Raw genomic sequence first — 19150 nt, 5'->3', positions numbered from 1 at the left:
GCATGAAAAGGGGTCCCGGATGGACTTCTGCCCCTTCTTTCAGAGCTTTGTTTGTGCGTGATGGGACCCACCTTTCTGCTCCCTCCGTGCCCTTCCATCGCTGCTTCTCCTACCCCCACCGGAGGCTCCTCTCCCCTCTGCCCCTGGGAGTCAGCTTGCTCAGGGTCCCTGCTGTGCCCACTGCCCTCCCTCCCCATGAAGTTTTGATGCTCCCTGCACCTGACAACTGATAATGGGCCGGACTGTCTGTGGTCAACTCATCACCACCATCCCTTTCCAAAGTCTTCTCTGTGGCTCTGAGAGAAGCTTGGAACTACAATTCCCAGAATGCCCTGCTTGTGGAGCTACATCTTCTTCTGGCTTGGTATTTGGCAGGTGGAAGAGAAGGAAAGGTCATTATTAAATCTAAATCAGATGAAGAGCTTTCTATAAAATGCACACCAGACTTCGAAGACTTTCTACAAAAAAAAGTTAAGTAATTAATAATTTTTATGTAGATCCCATATTGGAATGATAGCCTTTTCTGATATATTGGGTTAATAAAATATATTAAAACTCATTTTGTCTTTTTTGGTACTTTTAAATGTGACTGCTGAAAAATTCTGAAGTACATAGTAGTTCACATTAGAAGTCTACTGAACAGAGCTGATTTAAAGTATGCTTTGGGGCTGGGCGCAGTGGTTCATGCCTATAATCCCAGCACTTTGGGAGGCCAAGGTGGATGAATCACTTGAGGTCAGGAGTTCGAGACCAGCCTGGCCAACATGGTGAAATCCCATCTTTACTAATAATACAAAATTTAGCCAGGCATGGTGGTGGGTGCCTGTAATCCCCGCTACTTGCAAGGCTGAGGCACAAGAATCTCTTGAACCTGGTAGGCAGAGGTTGCAGTGAGTCAAGATTGTGCCATTGCACTCCAGCCTGGGTGACAAAACTGTGTCTCAATAATAAAACAATAATAAAAATAACAACTAAATAAAAAATAAAGTGTGCTTGGGGATAGAAGAGGCACACACAAAGCCCTTCATAGCCACATGAGGTGATAAACAGTATTACATGTTGAATGGAGATTACTGCCACATGGGAGTGATGCAGACATTGAGAGTTAAGAGCTCAAGGGATAAAAGGAGGTCCCTGAGGGCTCCAGGTAGAGAAGAAAGGAGGTGAAGGTAAGATGGAACCCACCTTGGAGAATGGTGGCATGTGGACGGGGAGGACGTGGATGGTGCAAGGGCAGGGAGGCCATGCCAGGCAATGGATTCCATGGGCTAAGAGATGAATAACTCATGCCTGGCAAGATGCAAAGGCCACGTGGTCTCAAGTAGGTGTGAAGAAATGGGTTATTGACTCCCCCGTGTCTACAGTCACAACTCTATTCATTCCACCCATTGGCGCAAAGTGTTGGGTTAGGGAAGCAGACAGAAAAATTCCCGTCTATGCGCTGGGAACATGGGTGTCATCTCCTAGGGTGCCTAGATCACAATGCACACTAAAACCCAAGCCCAGTCAGCTCTTCCAGCTCTGTCTAGAATGTGGCTCCTTGAGAAGCCATGTTTTCTAGGTAGGAGTGCTGGAGCCAAGGATCGAGGCTCCACGGGGCAGGGTGCTCTCCCTGGTCCCAACCCCAAGGGCGCTGCCTTCTTGCCCTAGCCTCGTCCCAAGCCGTTCCCTGGTGGTTGTAGACTTGAGTCATGGGAGAAGTCACAGGAGGAAAAATGTTTTCCTGTCTGAGCTGAACACACTCCATCTGGACACTATGGAGTATGGTGGAGAGGTCGTGGGGAAATACGAAGCCGCTGCTTGAAAGTGCTTGTGCTTGCATTTGGTAGAATTTCTGGCATGGCTGTCCCTGGTCAGCAGTGAATCTGAGAAAAGCTGGGGCCTCTGTGGCCCTGGCCTGGTCCTGAGGGACGGGCCTCCTGGAGCCAGGGGGTCTGGAATTGAGTCCACATTGGATGTCAACTCACTTTGGGAAGGGCTAGCTGTGGTTTTCAGGCCCCGATAAAGGCTGCCCAGATACTAGACCAAGAGGAGCCCAGGGCCAGCCAGGCCAGAGCAGGTGCCAGAGCAGGCCCAGAAAAAACTCTGATTCTAAAACCCTGACTCTAAAAGTGCTTTGCCTCCAAGGGTCTGCTTGTTGAGGGACTTTTGAAAACAGGAGAGCTTTTCCACCATTGTCTCAGGGGCCTGCGGCCTTGCTTACAAAAAGAGTCAGGCAGCAGCACAATACATCCTTCCTAAGCACCTATCTTCTACCCAACCCAGAAGCAGGCATGACGGGGGGAACCAGGGGAGGAGCTGAGATGCTTTAAGGCTCAGGGTAGAAAGAGACTTCAGAGGCCACGGAGACCGAAACGCCTTTGGAAGTAAATATTCCTGCAGCCACATCCCTGGCCATTAGATGTGGTCTTTGTCCTCTCAGAACAAACAGTTTAACAAAACCAAAGACATAAGCAGTGTTTGGGGGCCCGGCAGTGTGCATGTGGAGGCAGGGGGTGTGCAGCCAGGAGTGAAAGCACCGGGGGGTCCTGAGCCCAGGATGACCAGGGTGAGAGGGTGACCCGTGTGTGGGATCGCTGGCAGTGGGCCATCCAGACTAAGAGAGGGGGGTGTGAAATGGTGAAATCATAATCATAAAAAGACAGCAGGAGGAGGCAGAGGAAGGGGAGGGAGAGGGGAAGGACGAGATGATTAGAGAGGCAGCAAGTTCCTCAACCCCCAAATCGCTGCTGCCTAAAATCCCACCATTACGTTTTCATTTTGGGGAATTAAGTTTTGTGTTCTCTATTTTTGTCTTTCAAAATGAAACTTTCTTTGCTGAGAGAACATGTGAGTGCCCAAACAGGAATAAGAGGCTGAAAACCCAATAACAGGCAGATACAAGAGGAAGGAAGACAAACTCCACCAATGTCACAATTTTGCCAGAGATTACCCAGGTCGGCCAGCTGCTAGCCATGTCAACAGACAGGCTGTGGAAGTGCGGAGAAGACAGGGGAAATCACTTTGGCCTAGGGGGTCAGAGGAGCCTTCATAATCTGTGTGTTCTTTACCTCCATCGATCTCAGGAAAACCCTGCCATTTCCCTTTGTTTCCCTAAAGTTCAGCCCTCCAAACAAATCTCCAACATCTAAAGAGAAGCAAGGTCACTCTGACGCGATGGGTTCCTGTTGGCTTATACAGCTTCTTCTTTCCAAAGAGCCTGCCGGAGAAAAGCTCTTGAGTTTTCACAGCAAAATTGTGAAGATCCTGAGCTCTGGATCCAGGCTCCACCGGCCGCATCTATGACCTTGACCTTCATCTCTCTCTGACGCCCAGCTTCCTTGTTTGTACAATGGAACCAGTGAGAGTAGTCATGCCTTGGTGTCCGTGGGGGATTGGTTGTAGGACCCTCACTTCCCTGAGGATACCAAAATGCGAGGGTACCCAAGTCCCTGATATAAAATGGTGTAGTATTTGCGTATAACCTACACACATCCTCCCTGTATTTTAGATCATCTCTAGATCACTCTAGTTCATGCAATGTAAATGCTATATACGTAGCATAGTTGCTGTCCTAAGTAAAGACTGCATTTCCCAGCCTCCCTGGCAATTGGCATGGCCATGTGATTAGGTTCTGGCCAAAGTGACATTAAAGGGAGGAGAATTCCCTTCTTTGCTTCCTCTGGCTCGCTGGACTCTGGAGCCTATATACACAGGATAATGACAAGGAAAAAAAGTCTTTTCATGTTTATCACAGATGCCACCATGTTTTTTCTTTCTCAAATAGGGTATTATCAATCCATGGTTTGTTGAATCCACTCGAAGTACTTAGAATGCCATTTGGGAAGGGCTAGCTGTGGTTTTGGAAAATGCACTTGAAGTACTTAGAATGCCAGGGACTGGGCGTGGTGGCTCACACCTGTCATCCCAACACTTTGGAAGGCCGAGGTAGGAGGATCAGTTGAGTCCAGAAGTTCAAGACCAGACTGGGCAACATAGCGAGACCTCATCCCTACAAAAAAAAATTTAAAAATTAGCCAGGTGTGCTCCTGCACACCTGTGGTCCCAGCTACCCAGGAGGCTGAGATGGGAGGATCATTTGAGGCAGGATGTCGAGGCTGCAGTGAGCCGTGATCACACCACTGCTCTCCAGCCTGGGCAACAGAACAAGACCCTGTCTTGGGGAAAAAAAAAGCACACTCAGGAGTGATATCCAAGATGGTTGATCACTAGCAGCTCGGGATTGTAGCTCCCAGTGAAAGCGCAGAGAACGAGAGGACGCCACACTTTCAGATGAATTTTTGTTGCTCACACACCAGGAGATTTCCAGCAGAGGAGCCCCACGGGTCGCCAACGCGACTCTTGTGGCTGGAGAGGTGGTTTTGCCGCTGCCTTGCTGCGGCGGTTCTTGGTGCAGAGTCAGAAAATCACCATCAACCATAATGCCGCTGTTTTGGCCGGAGCAGTGGGTTGCTCAGATTTTAGCGCTGGGAATCAACAAGTTGGATGTCCATTCAGAAATCCAACTATAAAGACGGTAATTATAAAGACCACAGATGGATAAATCTATAACAAAGGGAAGAAACCAGCCTAAAAAGGCTGAGAATACCCAAAATCAGAACGCCTCCCCCTCTACAGGGGATCACAGTTCCTCATCAGCAATGGAACAAGGCCTGATGGAGAACGAGTATGTTCCATTAACAGAAGCAGGCTTCAAAATGTGGATGATAAGAAACTGCTGTGAATTAAAAGAACTTGTTCTAACCCAATGCAAAGAAACTAAGAACTTTGAAAAAAGGTTTGACGAAATGTTAACAAGAATACACAATTTAGAGAGGAATATAAGTGAATTAATGGAGCTGAAAAACAACACAAGAACTTCATGAAGTATGCACAAGTTTTAACAACCGAATCGATCAAGCAGAAGAAAAGATATCAGAGGTCAAAGACCAACTTAATGAAATAAAACGAGAAGACAAGATTAGAGAAAAAAGGATAAATAGGAACGAGCAAAGTCTCCAAGAAATATGGGACTATGTGAAAAGACCTAATCTACGCTTGATAGGTGTACCTGAATGTGATGAAGAGAATCAATCCAAGCTGGAAAATACGCTTCAGGATATTATTCAGGAAGACTTTCCCAACCTAGCAAGGCAGGACAACATTCAACTCCAGGAAATACAGAGAACACCACGAAGATATTCCTCAAGAAGACCAACCTCAAGGCACATAATCACCAGATTCACCAGGGTTGAAATGAAGGACAAAATACTGAGGGCAGCCAGAGAGAAAGGTCAGGTTACCCATAAAGGGAAGCCTATCAGACTCACAGCAGATCTCTCAGCAGAAACCCTACAAGCTAGAAGAGAGTGGGGGCCAATATTCAACATCCTTAAAGAAAAGAACTTTCAATCCAGAATTTTACATCCAGGCAAACTAAGCTTCATAAGCGAAGGAAAACTAAAATCTTTTGTGAACAAGCAAGCACTCAGAGATTTCATCACCACCAGGCCTGCTTTACAAGAGCTTCTGAAAGAACCACTACACACAGAAAGGAACAACCAGTATCAGCCTTTCTAAAAAACACCAAAAAGTAAAGAGCATCAACATAATAAAGAATTTACATCAACTAATGGGCAAAACAGCCAGTTAACATTAAATGGCAATATTAAACTCACATTTATTATTATTAATTCTAAATTTAAATCAACTAAATTCCCCAATCCAAAGACACAGACGGGCAAAAAAAAAAAGCCAAAACCTATCGGTATGTTGCATCCAGACCCATCTCACATGCAAGGATACACAAAGACTCAAAGGGATGGAGAAAGATTTACCAACCAAATGGAGAGCAAAAATAAATAAATAAATAAAAAGCAGGAGTTGCAATTTTTGCCTCTGATAAAATAGGCTTTAAAGCAGCAAAGATCATAAGAAGCAAAGAAGGATATTACATAATGATAAAAGGATCAATGCAACAAGAAGAGCTAAAGATCCTAAATATATACGCACCCAATACAGGAATACCCAGACTTATAAAGACTTATAAAGAGACTTAGACTCCCACACAATAATAGTGGGAGACTTCAACATCAATATTAGACAGATCAATGAGACAGAAAATTAACAACGATATCCAGGATTTGAACTCAGATCCGGAACAGGTAAACTTAATTAACATTTATAGAACTCTCCACTTTAAATACACAAAATATACACTCTTATCTGTGCCACATCACACCTATTTACAGGTTTAAATGAAATATTGGTTGGCTGCTTGTTTGTTATTTTCTTCCCTCATTTTTTTTCATGTCTCATACCCATTTTTAGACTGCATTCTAGCCCGGGCAATAAAGCAACACCCCTGTTCTCTCTCCCTCTTCCTCTTTCTTCCACTCCTTCATTCTTTTTTTTTTTTTTTTTAAATTCTTTTTTTCTTTTTTTCTTTCTTCTTTTTTCTTTTTGGAAAACAAAACAAAACAAAACAAAAAAACCCTACGCATCCCAGGTTCAAGCAAAAAAAAAAAAAAACTTCAGTACCATTATGCCAACTTATGTTTGATGCTTTTCTTCTTGAACCATATGCCTTTACTACCTACTCCCAGGAATGCTGAATATGGGCTACTTATTGGCAAGAAAAAGAAAGAAAAAGAAAAAAGCACACTCGGCATTATGCTTGATGAATGTTGTTATTATTATCACTGATTTTCTGCAACTAGCCAAAGAATTCCTTGTCTACCGAACCAGAATGATCTCCACATTGTTCTTCCATTAATTCGATACTTACTTTCTGGGCACCTACTGGGAGAGGGAAGCTTTTCTGTCCTCAAGGAATGTACAACCCAAGTAGGAACAGTGAGACATCATCTCAAAGAACTACAACACGGTGCAGGGGACAGGAATGTGTGTTGAACCTACAACGTTCCTGTATCAGTTAGGATTAGATCGGGCTACAAGCACACTGAAAAGCCAACAGGATGGTGTTTTAAACAAGGTGAGTTTTTCTTCTCCTGTAAACAAGCTCAAGAGGTAAACAGTCATGGGCTGGTGTCACGGCTCAACCCTCGCTGAGGATCCAGACTGTTCTCAACATGTGGCTTCTACTCCGGGTCCCAGGATGGCACTTGAGCCCCAGCCTTGCTGTCCTCATCTTCATCCTCACCATCGTCTTCATTACAGACACACTCACAGAGCTTGTGCCAGGAACCCTTCTACTCACTCTGCAAATATGAATTCATGTAATCCTCACAGAATATCTACTATTATGTAGATATTCTTTTTATTCCCATTTTGCTGCAAAGGAAACTGGCACAAAAGGTTAGGTAACTTGTCCAAAGTCACGCAACTCATAGGTGGCAGGCCCAGGATTTGAACTCTGCCAGCCTGGCTCCAAAGTCCAGCGAGCTGGAGGAAGCACAGAAGGGCATTCTTCTACCTTTAATGTCACTTTGGCCAGAACCTAATCACATGGCCCTGTCAACTGCCAGGGAGGCTGGGAAATGCAGTCTTTATTTAGGACAGCAAAATCCCGGAGCTCTATTACTGAGAAGATGGGGAGGCCTGGCATGGTGGCTCACGCCCGTAATCCCAGAACTTTGGGAGGCCGAGGCTGTTGGAGCACCTGAGGTGAGGAATTCAAGACCAGCCTGGCCAACATGGTGAAAAGCTATTTCTACTAAAAGTACAAAGGTTAGCCAGGTGTGGTGGTGTGTGCCTATAATCCCAGCTACTCAGGAGGCTGAGGCAGGAGAATTGCTTGAACCTGGGAGGCAGAGGTTGCAGTGAGCCGATATTGCACCATTGCACTCCAGCCTGGGCAACACAGTGAGACTCCATCTGAAAAAAAGAAAAGAAAAGAAAAGAAAAAGAAGGAAGGAAGGAAAAAGAAGGGAAAGAAAGAAATACATCCTAGGGACCAATCTGCAGTCTTTGGCATGGACCCCTTAAATGTACCCTTTCACCCAAAGTGAGACACCCTCAGCAATAATTCTGTATAACATGACCCCTCCTTTTGCTCCTGCCCTAGAGAGACTAGTCAGGCCTGAACTGGGATGAAGGAGGAGATTCCATCTTTCCATGTCAGACTGTGGTATGTACCACTGAGTGCCATAAGCAACGGATTCCAGCCAAGTCTGCAAGGCCACAGTCTACAGAGAGGATAATTAAATGAATGTTCAGACAGCAAACCTACCCAAGCAATATTTCCAGATGCCATTGCCAGGGTTTCCCGAGGTGCTGTGCATTCCTGCCCCTGGATGCTGTAGGGACCACTCGTACACTTGCAACAAGAATCCCCTTGTTTGGGCTGGGTGTGGTGTCTCATGCTTCTAATCCCAGCACTTTGGGAGGCCAAGGTGGGAGGATCGCTTGAGATCAGCCTAGGTGAGATAGACCCTGTCTCTAAAAGAAAAACTAAACTCCTCTCGTTTGATCCAATGGGTTTTGGGCAATTGTCCAATTGCCATCAAAGAATCCTAACTTCACAACCAGGCAGATACGGTACAGATTGCTACTGGTGTCAAGGAAGATGCTTGAGGTATGGAGGAAAGAGAGATTGATGCAGCCCAGTGGAGCCTCCGGAAGGATCAGCAGAGGCTTCATAAATCTGGGGTGTTATTGCTGCCACATTCAGTGCTGACCACAAGCCAATGCTGTCCCAAGTGCTTTACATGTAGCCTCAGTTAATCTTCACACTATCCAATGAGGCAGGTGCTGCTACCATTGTCTTCCTTTTACAGATGAGTAAACCTCGGTACAGAACGGTTACAAAACTTTCTCAAAAGGTCAAATCTAGAGGAAAGTGAACTGGGTCTTGCTCCTGGTTGATCTGGCTGTAGATTCCATGCTCTTAACCACCACCTGGGTTTGGGCATTTGGTGTCTGAGTCTTGAACGAAGGGCAGGAGTGTGGTAAGCAGAGACAGGACTTCCATGCCAAGCAGGAGGCACGAAAAGCCACACCATGGAGTCAGTAAGCACAGGGCCGACTTTGGGGTGGTGGCATGAAATCTGGAACAGCTGCAACACACAGGTTCGCAGGAGCAAGAGGGGGCCACCATGCTGAAGAGCAGGGTTGGGAGCTGATTCAAGGAGTGGACTATGAATCTGGATAACGAGTTTGGTCCTTACTTTGGAGCCAGTGGGGAGCCCTCGAGAGTTGTTTTTTTTTGTTTTGTTTTGTTTTTTTCTGAGATGGAGTCTCTGTTGCCCAGGCTGGAGTGCAGAGGCAGGATCTCAGCTCACTGAAACGTCCGCCTCCTGGGTTCAAGCAATTCTCCTGCCTCAGCCTCCTGAATAGCTGAGATCACAGGTGTGTGCCACCACGCCGAGCTAATTTTTGTATTTTTAGTAGAGTGGGGTTTCGCCATGTTGGTCAGGCTGGTCTTTAACCCCTAACCTCATGATCCACCCACCTCAGCCTCCCAAAGTGCTGGGATCACAGGCGGGAGCCACGGCGCCCCACTCCCTCAAGGGTTTTTAAGTTGGGAAGAAACACACTCTGGGCCTGGCTTTGGGACGATCTCTCAGGACATTGGGTTACACTTCAGGAAGGGGACAGAAAATCAGGAGGCTCCTGCAACAAATGATCCGGGACTGGGATTTCAAGGAGGATGGAGATGGGACCTCGGGGGTAGAGACACAGGACTTGGGGCCTCCCGGGAGACTAGGGAGGAGGAGGAGCTGAAGGCAATTCCAGAGAGGTTCTGGACCTGTTGGTGGCGTAGGAGTGGGGGCACCAGGGGGAAAGGAGTTCAGGTTGGACAGCAAGACTTTGAGGTGCCTGTGAGACACCTTGGTGAAGAATCTTAGAAACACGGGAAAGAAGTCAGGACTTAGATGCAGCTCTGAAGTTGTACACATAGTGTGACCGCTGAGGTTGTGGCCACACATGACACCCCCAGGAGAGGGACCCTTGACCAGATGTGGTGGGAGCAACAGAGCGAGCAGCCAGGAGACAGGAAACAGTCACTTGGTGGTCCAAGGATTGCCAGGAGCGCGCATGCCCGGAAGACCAGAGCAGGCTTTCGAGGAGGAAGGCAGGAGCCTCGGTGCCAAGCATGTCGGGGGAGGAGGGCGGGGGGCTGCCAGGGCTGTGACCTCTGTTGGGGGCCAGGCCCTGTCAGAGCTCCCACAACCTTCCTGTTGCCCTGTGGATGGCTCAGTGCTGGGGATCTGCAGAGTCGCATAGTTAAGATTGATGGTGGAAAATGGCCCCGGGGACTACAGCAATTCGCTGCTCACAAACAGATTCCAACTTGTCCATTAATGTGCCTCATTCCAGCCCCAACACCAGGCCCGTTCACACCTCGGGTGAGGAGTCAGGCCAGCCCTGATGATTAGCACATGGGTCTGGCTCTGCGGGGAGTGGCCTTCCCTCCTCAAGGAGGCCACCGCAGCCTTCAGAGCAGGGTCACACTGTCCGCACTGCCTCTAGAGAGAGGCAAGGCCCGGCGACAGTCTGTCTGCCCCAGCCTGCCCTGGACTCCACGGGGCAGGCGCCGTCCCCCCTGGAGAGAGTCATGCGGAGCTGGTAACAGAGGGCAAGTCCAGCCTCAGCCCTGCCATTTAAGAACCGAGTGACCTCAGGCAAGCCCCTCGGCCTGAAATTGTTTTCTCTTTTGTAGAGGGGACAATAACTCCCACCTGGGGAGGGTGTTGTGACAGTTACATGAAACACGCATGTGAAGCATTAAGCTCTGTGCTGGGGGTGTGGCACTCACTCAATAAACCAGAGTGATGGTTGTTACTGACTGTCCCTGAAGTCTGGCCTCCTCCAAAGCATGAGGGGCGCAGGGGACTCTACTGAGGGGCAGGTAGGTCACAGGACAAGACCTCCGACAGAACCAGTTGCCTCTATCCTCTTCTAGCCTCTCTCTTTACCCTCCCCTCCTCTTTCCTGAAGAGGGATGGGCCCAGAGAGTCCTCGGCCCTCTGTCCCTCTGTCCCTCTGTCCCTACTTCCCCTCCTCCCAGCTGAGCTGCAGCAGGAAAGTCCCCTTCATTCCTCAAGGTCCCCAGCCAGTGATTTGGAAAACCTTTCAGAGGTCTCCAGGAAATGGGGCAGAGTGAGGACCCAGCCCCGGGGACAGGGATGGCTGGCTGCTGTTCTACTCAGAGCCTCCAGGCTGCCGCAGGCAGAGGCAGGGCGGGGCAGGACCAGCGGGCCAGGGAGGAAGAGGCAGAGGAGGACAGGCATGTGCTCTCACCTCCCTGAGCCACCGGCATAGGGGCTGATGGGCAACCACAGTATCCTCCCAGGTGTTTGGTGTATAATCCTGTTTCTCAGCTCCTCTCCCTCACCATGTCATCTTTAGGCGTCTGTATAAATGTGGAAGCAGTTGACCAATTTTGAAGCAATGCAGAATTCTTCACACTCTTGCTTAATTTTCACCTCCCTGGGCTGCCGACCCCCGCGCCCTCAGCTCAGCCCCGGGCTGCCCTCCTCATCTAATAGCACTCACAGCACTGCAGTTATTTTCTTTGCTGCTGCTTCTTTCTTTTAAAATTGGGACTGGAGCCAGGAGGGAGAAACAGACTGGAGATCTGACTGTGCCCCTTGGGGCTCCTTCCCTCCACCCTCTTTGCTGGAATCTGCAGGATTATGCGCACTGAGCAGCTGAGGGAAGGCACTTCCCAGTGGAAGACATCACCCTCTTGCCTCCCAGGCCCTCAGCCCTATCCCCAGTGTGACGGGAACCCTGGGGGTGGAAGATGCGCCCCAAAGTAGCAGCTGAGGCAGACGGAAGCCAGATGCATTCCAGCGCCCCCATCTCCTGCAGCCTCCTGCAGTTACACACACACACGCCCTGTGACAAACGTCATTAGCCTAGGTAGTGACTGCCAAAATCACTCATCAGCCACAACTGAGATCCAGGTGGGGCAAGAGAGGGGGGTATGATGGGTGGAGCTTGTGATTGGCAGCAGACTCGGTTCCTGCCTAAGAAGGTGGTTTTTGTTGTTGTTGTTATTGTTTTGTTTTGAGATAGGGTCTTGCTCTGTCATCCAGGCTAGAGTGCAGTGGCATGATCTTGGTTCACTGCAGCCTCCACCTCCTGGGTTCAAGCAATTCTCGTGCCTCAATCTCCTGAGTAGCTGGGACTGCAGGTGTGCGCCACCATGCCCAGCTAATTTTGTATTTTTAGTAGACATGGGGTTTCACCATGTTGACCAGGCTAGTCTCAAACTCCTAACCTCAGGTGATATGCCCACCTCACCCTCCCAAAGTGTTGGGATTACAGGCGTGAGCCACTGTGCTCAGCCTGAGAAGTTTTTATAGTGTACAACTGTAAAGGGAGACAGGATTGGCAGATGAGAGTCATTTAGAAACAGAATAAGATGTAGGATTTTAGGCCAGGTGTGGTGGCTCATGCCAAGTACTTTGGCTTGGTGGATTACACCAAGCACTTTGGAGGCCAAGGCGGGCAGATCACCTGAGGTTGGGAGTTCAAGACCAGCCTGACCAACATGGTGAAGCCCCGTCTTTAAAAAAAAAAGATGTAGGATTTTAAAATCTGAGGTTCTGAGCAGACACTGGGGTCTAGTTGAGGGTGGAGGTGGGAGAAGGGAGAGGAGCAGAAAAGTCTAACTATGTACTGGGCCAATACCTGGGTGATGACTCCTGTGACCCAAGTTCACCTATGTAAAAACCTTCACATATACCCCGAACCTAAAATAAAAGTTTTGAAAAAACAAACCTGATGTTCTGGAAACAAGTCCTATTGGGGTTCACAGGGACACAGACGGGAGCCCCTGTGTCCTGGAAAGGCTGTGAGCCGGGCGGGCCTGCTTGGTGTCCATGGGGGGCAGGGAACATAGCTCAGACAGGGAGGCAGTGTGGCCGTTCCCCAAGCGCCTGTCATGAGACTGTGTCTCAACACAGTGGCTAAGTGCGACCAGCTGTGGCCCGAGTAGGCCAGCTCCTCTCAGTGCTTCTTGGGGTTTGGCGCTGGGGGAGGCTGCGGCTTGGGTTTTGTTTTTCCCATGAGCACCTCTGGCCACCGAGCATAAAGCTGAAGCCACCCCATCCTCGGCTGACCCCATAGCTCTTCATCTGCCGCTCCAGCGCCAGCTTCTTCTCTGGTCATTTCTAAGCTTGTCCTTTTCTCTCACCGGGCGGGGGCCCCTCTCCGAGTCCACTATGGCCCTCATGTCACCGAAGTGACTGAGCCAGTGTGTAACAAATTCTCAGAATGGATCTTTGCAACTCCTGGTGCTTGTTCTGTTTGCTTTGATCAGGAGTTCTGGGGAGTGGAGTGGCAGAAAGCTGTTGGCTTTTGTTCTCCAGCCCCCGACCATAGTCCTCAGTGGGGTCCGGGGCCCTGGGGCCTTGAGCCCCACTCCTATGAGAGAAGCTTAAACTTCAAGGAGGGCTGTAAGCGAACACCTCACTTATCTACCCTTAAACCTCCCATGGAGATAGAGGCCCAGAACCCTAGAGGGACGGGGTCTGAAAAGGGATGGGGACTGATGGGGAGGTGGTACCAGAACCAAGTACCCCCCTGAGGTGCTTGAATGAGGAATAGGTGATGTGAGCTCCCCCATTTCTTGGCTGGAGGGAGGAGGGTAGATCACTGGAGACAAGATCTGCAGTAGGGGAAGGTGGTCTGGCAGATACTGAACTTTATGGTCAATGCAGAAGAAGCCTCACCTCGAGGGACCCCAGAAGCCCTAGGGGTTTAAAGAGCTTGGGAGCCCCCATCACCCCCCTTTCCATCTGCATCATCAACACAAAGGGCAACCAAGGGCTTGCTCCTGACACACTTAACCGACCTCTCCAGGGTGGAGGCCAGAGCCCCTGGAACCATTCCCAGACCCACCCTGGCCAGCGTGGCCCCATACCACAAGCCTGCCAGGGCATGGGAGGAAACCAAGAACGTGCCACCCAAGATAAAGGTTTCTGTCTGATTTTGTGGTTCAGCTGAAGCCATGTTCTTAATTGTCCAAATAAACAGTTTTCAGCCTGGAGGCCAGGACACGCCAAAACACGCCACTTCCTTTTCCAGCACCAACTGAGTGCTACCGGCACTGACTCGTCTTCTAAGTCACGGCCAGCACTAAGGAGGGCCCAGTGGGCCATGGCAGCCTATAAGAAGGGCTGACTCCCAGCTGCGTGACCCTGGGCTTAAGGCCACAAGGCAGGGCTGGGCAGCGGCTCTTCGCTAACCTGAGGGTGGGAGACCTTGGCTGCAGCTGCACCACTTACCCCCTGGTGACCTTGCTCAAGCTGCTCCTTCCATGGACAGTGGTCTCTGCATCTGTAAAATCGGAGAAAGGCACTAGGACAATGGTTTTTAAAGTGTGGCCTCTTCAGCATCAGCATCATTTGAGAACTTGTTAGAAAGACAAATTCTAGGCGGGGCATGGTGGCTCATACCTATAATCCCAACAATTTGGAAGGATTTGAGAACTATTTATTTCACAGGTGATATTGTACCCTTAAAAGAAGTATCAGCCCTTCCTTGAGAAAGTTTGACAGCTCACCCCTGTATTTGATTGCAGTCAGCTCTAACATTAGCCTCAAGGGAGCTCTGGCCTTGCGCCTAGTGTGCTCTGAAATCTGCCCTCGGCTCAGGACTCCGGTTTCTGGGCATGGCCTGGGATATAACAGCCCAGAGGGGCCAGTCCAGGCAGCCCCCAGTGGCTATCACAACGTGGCAGAATGTGGCCTCCCGACAGATCACCAGAAGAGCCCCACTGGATTCCTGAAGAGCCAAGAAGCTGAAAGGAGGACCACGCTGACTCCAGGGATTATCAGGGCTATGTGAAAGAACCAAAATAGATTTTCTTGTACCAGCTATCTCTAAAGAAAAAGAAAAAAGCTCCAAGGAGAACATCCCCTATATAGGACACCAGCTGTGAGTATATGATTCTGAACTTCTAAATTCAAGCAAGGCTGCTGGTCCCATGCGGAGAATTATGACACATTCCTTCCTCGCTTAGGTCCAGATCTTGGATCCATCCACAGCAACATCCTCAGACATCTGAGTGTTCCAGCACGGTGGCCTGGCCTCAGCAACTCGTCTTCAGTCCCTTTGTTTCTGGGAAACACCAGCTCTGGAATTGGCACAGGCCAGCTCACACACTGCAGACTCTGAGACTGCAGGGCAGGCCCAGGTCAGGGAGGCCGAGGCACCCAAAGACCCAGTGGGGACAGAGGGCTGATGGGAATCTGGGGCAGGAGTGGACAGGCCTGGGAGCATCATGGCCCACTGGGCCCTGCTTGGCCCTTCCAGCACAGGGTATGTTCAGCAGGGCTGCTCCCTGGTAGGGATGGAGAGGGGTCTGTAAAGCCAGCCCCTTGGTCCAAGAGTGCCACCCTCCTCCCAGGGCCTGGTCGCTTAAACCCTAGGGCTCATTTCCACTGAAACCTGCTTCCCCCCAATCCCCAGGGCCTGCCTGAATGAGGAAGCACAGGAGTTCCCAGCACTCAGGAAGAGGAGCGGAGCAGGGGGAGGGCCCAGCAAACACACCTGTCACCAGGAAAGAAGGGCTCAGACCAAAACTCATTTCCACCTAAGAGCCTGTGGGTCTGTTTTGGGAAAGCTGACTAATCCTGTAATCCTGCCCACCAGGCAGTTTTTCTGCCTGGCTTCCAAGTGGTAGAGGGAGAGAGCCCAGGGCGACTGTCCTGCTGAGGAATGTATTCTCTTAAAGGGGAAAAACCACCTTTGCTAGGTGTGGTTTGTTCCACAGAGCCCCGGTTTAGAAGCTGTCCGCTGTTGTCCCTTGAGGGCAGTACCTGTGCCTGGCAGTAGCCAGCCCCCAGTGCAGGTGACAGGGAAGGGGTCGTGGCACAGGCAGCCCTGACTTCTCAGCAGGCAGCAGGACCACCATGCCACCTCCCTCCCACCTCAATGCCCAGATCATAGGCTGGAGATCAGCTGCTCAGCCTCCCCAGGAAGCAAGTTACAAATGCAGAATCTCAGCCTCTGCTGACCTACTGCAAAGGACCCTGGATCTTCACAGGATCCCCAGGAAGCTGTGCCCTGGACACGGTCTGTCCCTGGGTTGGGCCCTATGGCTGCTCTGCCAGTGGGCAATAGGAATGAGCACTGACAGGAGATATAGCCAGTCTTTTCATTCAGACAACTGAGATGGGAAGTGAGGAGCAGCCTCAGCACCGTGGAGAACCTGTTCTGGGCAGAGACCCTCAAGGCAGCTGCCGGGCACCGGTGCAGATGCATCTCACGGGCGCACACTGGAGAGCACGCACACGCTCCCCTGCCCCACAGTGACTTCCACTCGCCAAGCCAGCAACATACACTCAACGACAAATGAAGACCAGAGCCCCTCCAAGTCACAGTCACCAAGTTCCAGGAAAGTGGTGTGCAGGCTAGGTTTGTCCGTCTCCTCACATTGCCTCTGTTTGAAACGATCACTTCAGAGACGTGTTCTCCTGGTGGGGTAGAGGGGAGGAGGTTGACATGAAAATATATATATTTTTAAATCACACTTAAGAAGGAAGGAATCCTGGCCAAGTGAGGTGGCTCACGTCTGTAATCCAAGCACTTTGGGAGGCCAAGTCAGGCGGATGACCCTAAGTCAAGAGATCGAGACCATCCTGGCCAACATGGTGAAACCCCCGTCTCTACTAAAATACAAAAATTAGCCAGGCATGGTGGCAGACCCCTGTAATCCCAGCTACTCAGGGGCTGAGGCAGGAGAATCACTTGAACCCAGGAGGCAGAGGTTGCAGTGAACTGAGATCACACCACTGCACTCCAGCCTGGGTGACAGAGCGAAACTCTATCTCAAAAAAAAAAAAGGGAGGAATCCTTTTCAGGTCATGTAGACAAAAGAGGACAATAGTCTTGTGATCCAATCTCAACACCACCACTCAGGGAGACTGGCTGAGAGGAAAGCCCCCGGTTCCCTCCAGTTCTGTATCTTCAGGTGAGAGGTGGGACAGGGAAGGGAGCTCTTAGAGCAATTTTCTTGGTACACTGTCCTAGGGCAGTTTTTTCCTGTGAGTCTCTGGAGTCATCTTTAACACCTCACAGCTCATCTGTCCCCAGACCTCATGCAGCCCCTGAGCAGGACCGGACAGCCAGATGGCAACACACACATACTGTCTCTTTAAGAGAGTGGCCTGAGAGTTTGTTTACCAGGGGATTTGTTTGGGTCTCAGTGGGAGGAAAGGAAGAAGATAAAAGTGGCTGGGACCCTAGAAAGAAAAAAGAAAAAGCCAGAATGCAGAGAAAGCAAGACGAGAAAAGCACATCCAGGGGGAGAATTTATTTTTGCAGCGAGGGTTCCAGTCCCCTGGGGACTGGCAGAGCCAGCTAACCACCAAATGCGTAGGTCGGGTCAGACACAATTCCCTGAGTGGGTCCAACAGCAGCTGCCCTGGGCTGTGCTGAAAGTGCCCTGCAGAATTCGGGCAGAGCCAGCACTGGGTGGAGGCGGTTGGCACTGGAGGCTTCCTCCTGTCTCCCCCACAAGGAGGGGGTTGGACTGATGTTGGAAGGAAGACAAGGTGAGGGGCAGCCTATCAGAGCCCAGTGACAAATCTGGCACATAGGGACTGTGGGCCAAAAGCTCTCAGCCTGGGCTCCAGGTATGGGTGTCAGGGCACCCAGGAACCCTGGAATTGTTCGCCCTTTCATGGGGTAGGCCCTTGTGCACAGAGATCAGTAGGATTCCTGGGAGGGAATCCATAGCTCTCACAGCTTCACAAAGGGTGTTCAGGACCAGCGAGAAGAGTCTGGTTGAGGCTGGGCCTGAATCAAACCTGTGAGTGTGAAGTGGGCCACTGGACCTCGGTGCTTTAGGTGTGCTGGTGCATCTGTTTCTCCAAAAGCTGGGAGCCATTGTGGGTGACCAGGCAGAGAAATGACACCAGGAGAGCTGTCACTCCAGAAGCTGTGACACGAGGGGCAAGGCCAGGAAAGAGAGCGGTTTGGGGGTTGCTTTGCTACAGTCCAGAGCCCAAAGAGGGTGCTGTGGACACTTGTGAGTTTACAGTACAGAGAGCCCCGAAGGCTTGTCCCTAATCTCTGATGAGGCTGTTCTTGGTACCAAGCAAGCTCATCCACAAACAGGTCAGCCACAGCGCACACATGTGCTCACATGCACACATATACACACGTATACACAGTATTCCTTTTCCCTGCCCAGCCCACCCTGGACAGCAGGGTTACTGCAGAGCTGGACCTGCCCATACTGGCTCTTCAAGGCTGCATCTCTGCTGAGAGGACAGTGGGGCAGCGGGTCACGCTGAGGACACTGTCTAGCTTGACCTCGGGCAGGCAGAGGCAAACCAAGCCCTTCTCAGGCGACAGCTGGGCCCCTGTGTTTTTGGAGCTGGATCCAGGGATATTCCTTTATGTCATGTTCTGAGGATTTGAGGAGCAGCCTGTAAAGGAGATTGGCCTATCCATGCTGCTCCGAGCTCCACAGCACGGGCTCCAGAGCATCTCCTGCAGGTGGGCTGAAGGAGGAGAGCAGATGGGACAGCGATCAGGGCCTCCCAGAATGCTGGACTGGGTATTAACATCGCTGTCAGCCTTCACAATTCCCACTCTTCTGGAGTAAGGTACCTCTGTCCTCACTGTCACATGTCACCAGAGGGGCTCTCCACTTAGAGAAAAAATGCCATCTGTGAGATCAAACCCCACGCACCAGGAAAACTGACTGATTATACTGGCCTCAAAAACAAAGTGAATGACAGCAGCCTGTATTCAAGTTTGCTTTCTCCTGGGGGAGCCACGGGCAGTTGTTAGACTTTGCACTTTTCCGGGACTGGGGCACACACCCCGAGAGCACCCCCTTTGGCACTGAGCAAGTACTTTGTTTGCACAATGGTTGTTGGGTAAAAGGATGGACGGACCGCATCCAAGCCTCTGACCAGTTCTTCCTTTTTTGGGTCTCCATCCCAGCCAGGTCAGAGGGGAAAGTAGAGCAGACAGGGACCCTGAGTAGTTTCCCACCCAAAGGAGAAGGAGAGGAAGAAGGAACAGTAAAACATAGATTCGTCAAATCAAAATCCCAACGGCCCAGAAGCCTCTCAATGGGCCCAAGCCAGGATTGAAGCAAAGTGTCCATTTGCTCAAAACCGCCTGAGGCACCCCCCTTTCAGGGTGCCCCTGTCAAGCCTCTGCTTGCTAAATAAACCAGCCTCTGTGTGTGTGTGTGTGTGTGTGTGTGTGTGTGTGTGTGTGTGTGTGTGTGTGT

The 19150-nt window shown here is 50.3% G+C and overlaps 1 long non-coding RNA gene across 1 annotated transcript in view; it reads right to left on the bottom strand.

The window, feature by feature from the left end:
* Window positions 1-6957: 6957 nt before the first annotated feature.
* LOC116524236 overlaps window positions 6958-19150 on the bottom strand; it is a 15111-nt gene continuing 2918 nt past the window's right edge. Inside the window, exons 2-4 of the long non-coding RNA XR_004257231.1 lie at window positions 14181-14232; window positions 11185-11296; window positions 6958-7199 (exon numbers count right to left, since the gene is read on the bottom strand). This is a non-coding gene — a long non-coding RNA (uncharacterized LOC116524236). The remainder of the gene's footprint in view (window positions 7200-11184; window positions 11297-14180; window positions 14233-19150) is intronic.

The sequence above is a fragment of the Sapajus apella genome, unplaced genomic scaffold (genome assembly GCF_009761245.1).
Source record: "Sapajus apella isolate SASKATOON/1434 unplaced genomic scaffold, GSC_monkey_1.0 scaffold44, whole genome shotgun sequence".
Taxonomy (NCBI): domain Eukaryota; kingdom Metazoa; phylum Chordata; class Mammalia; order Primates; family Cebidae; genus Sapajus; species Sapajus apella.
This window is presented reverse-complemented; position numbering and strand designations above follow the sequence as displayed.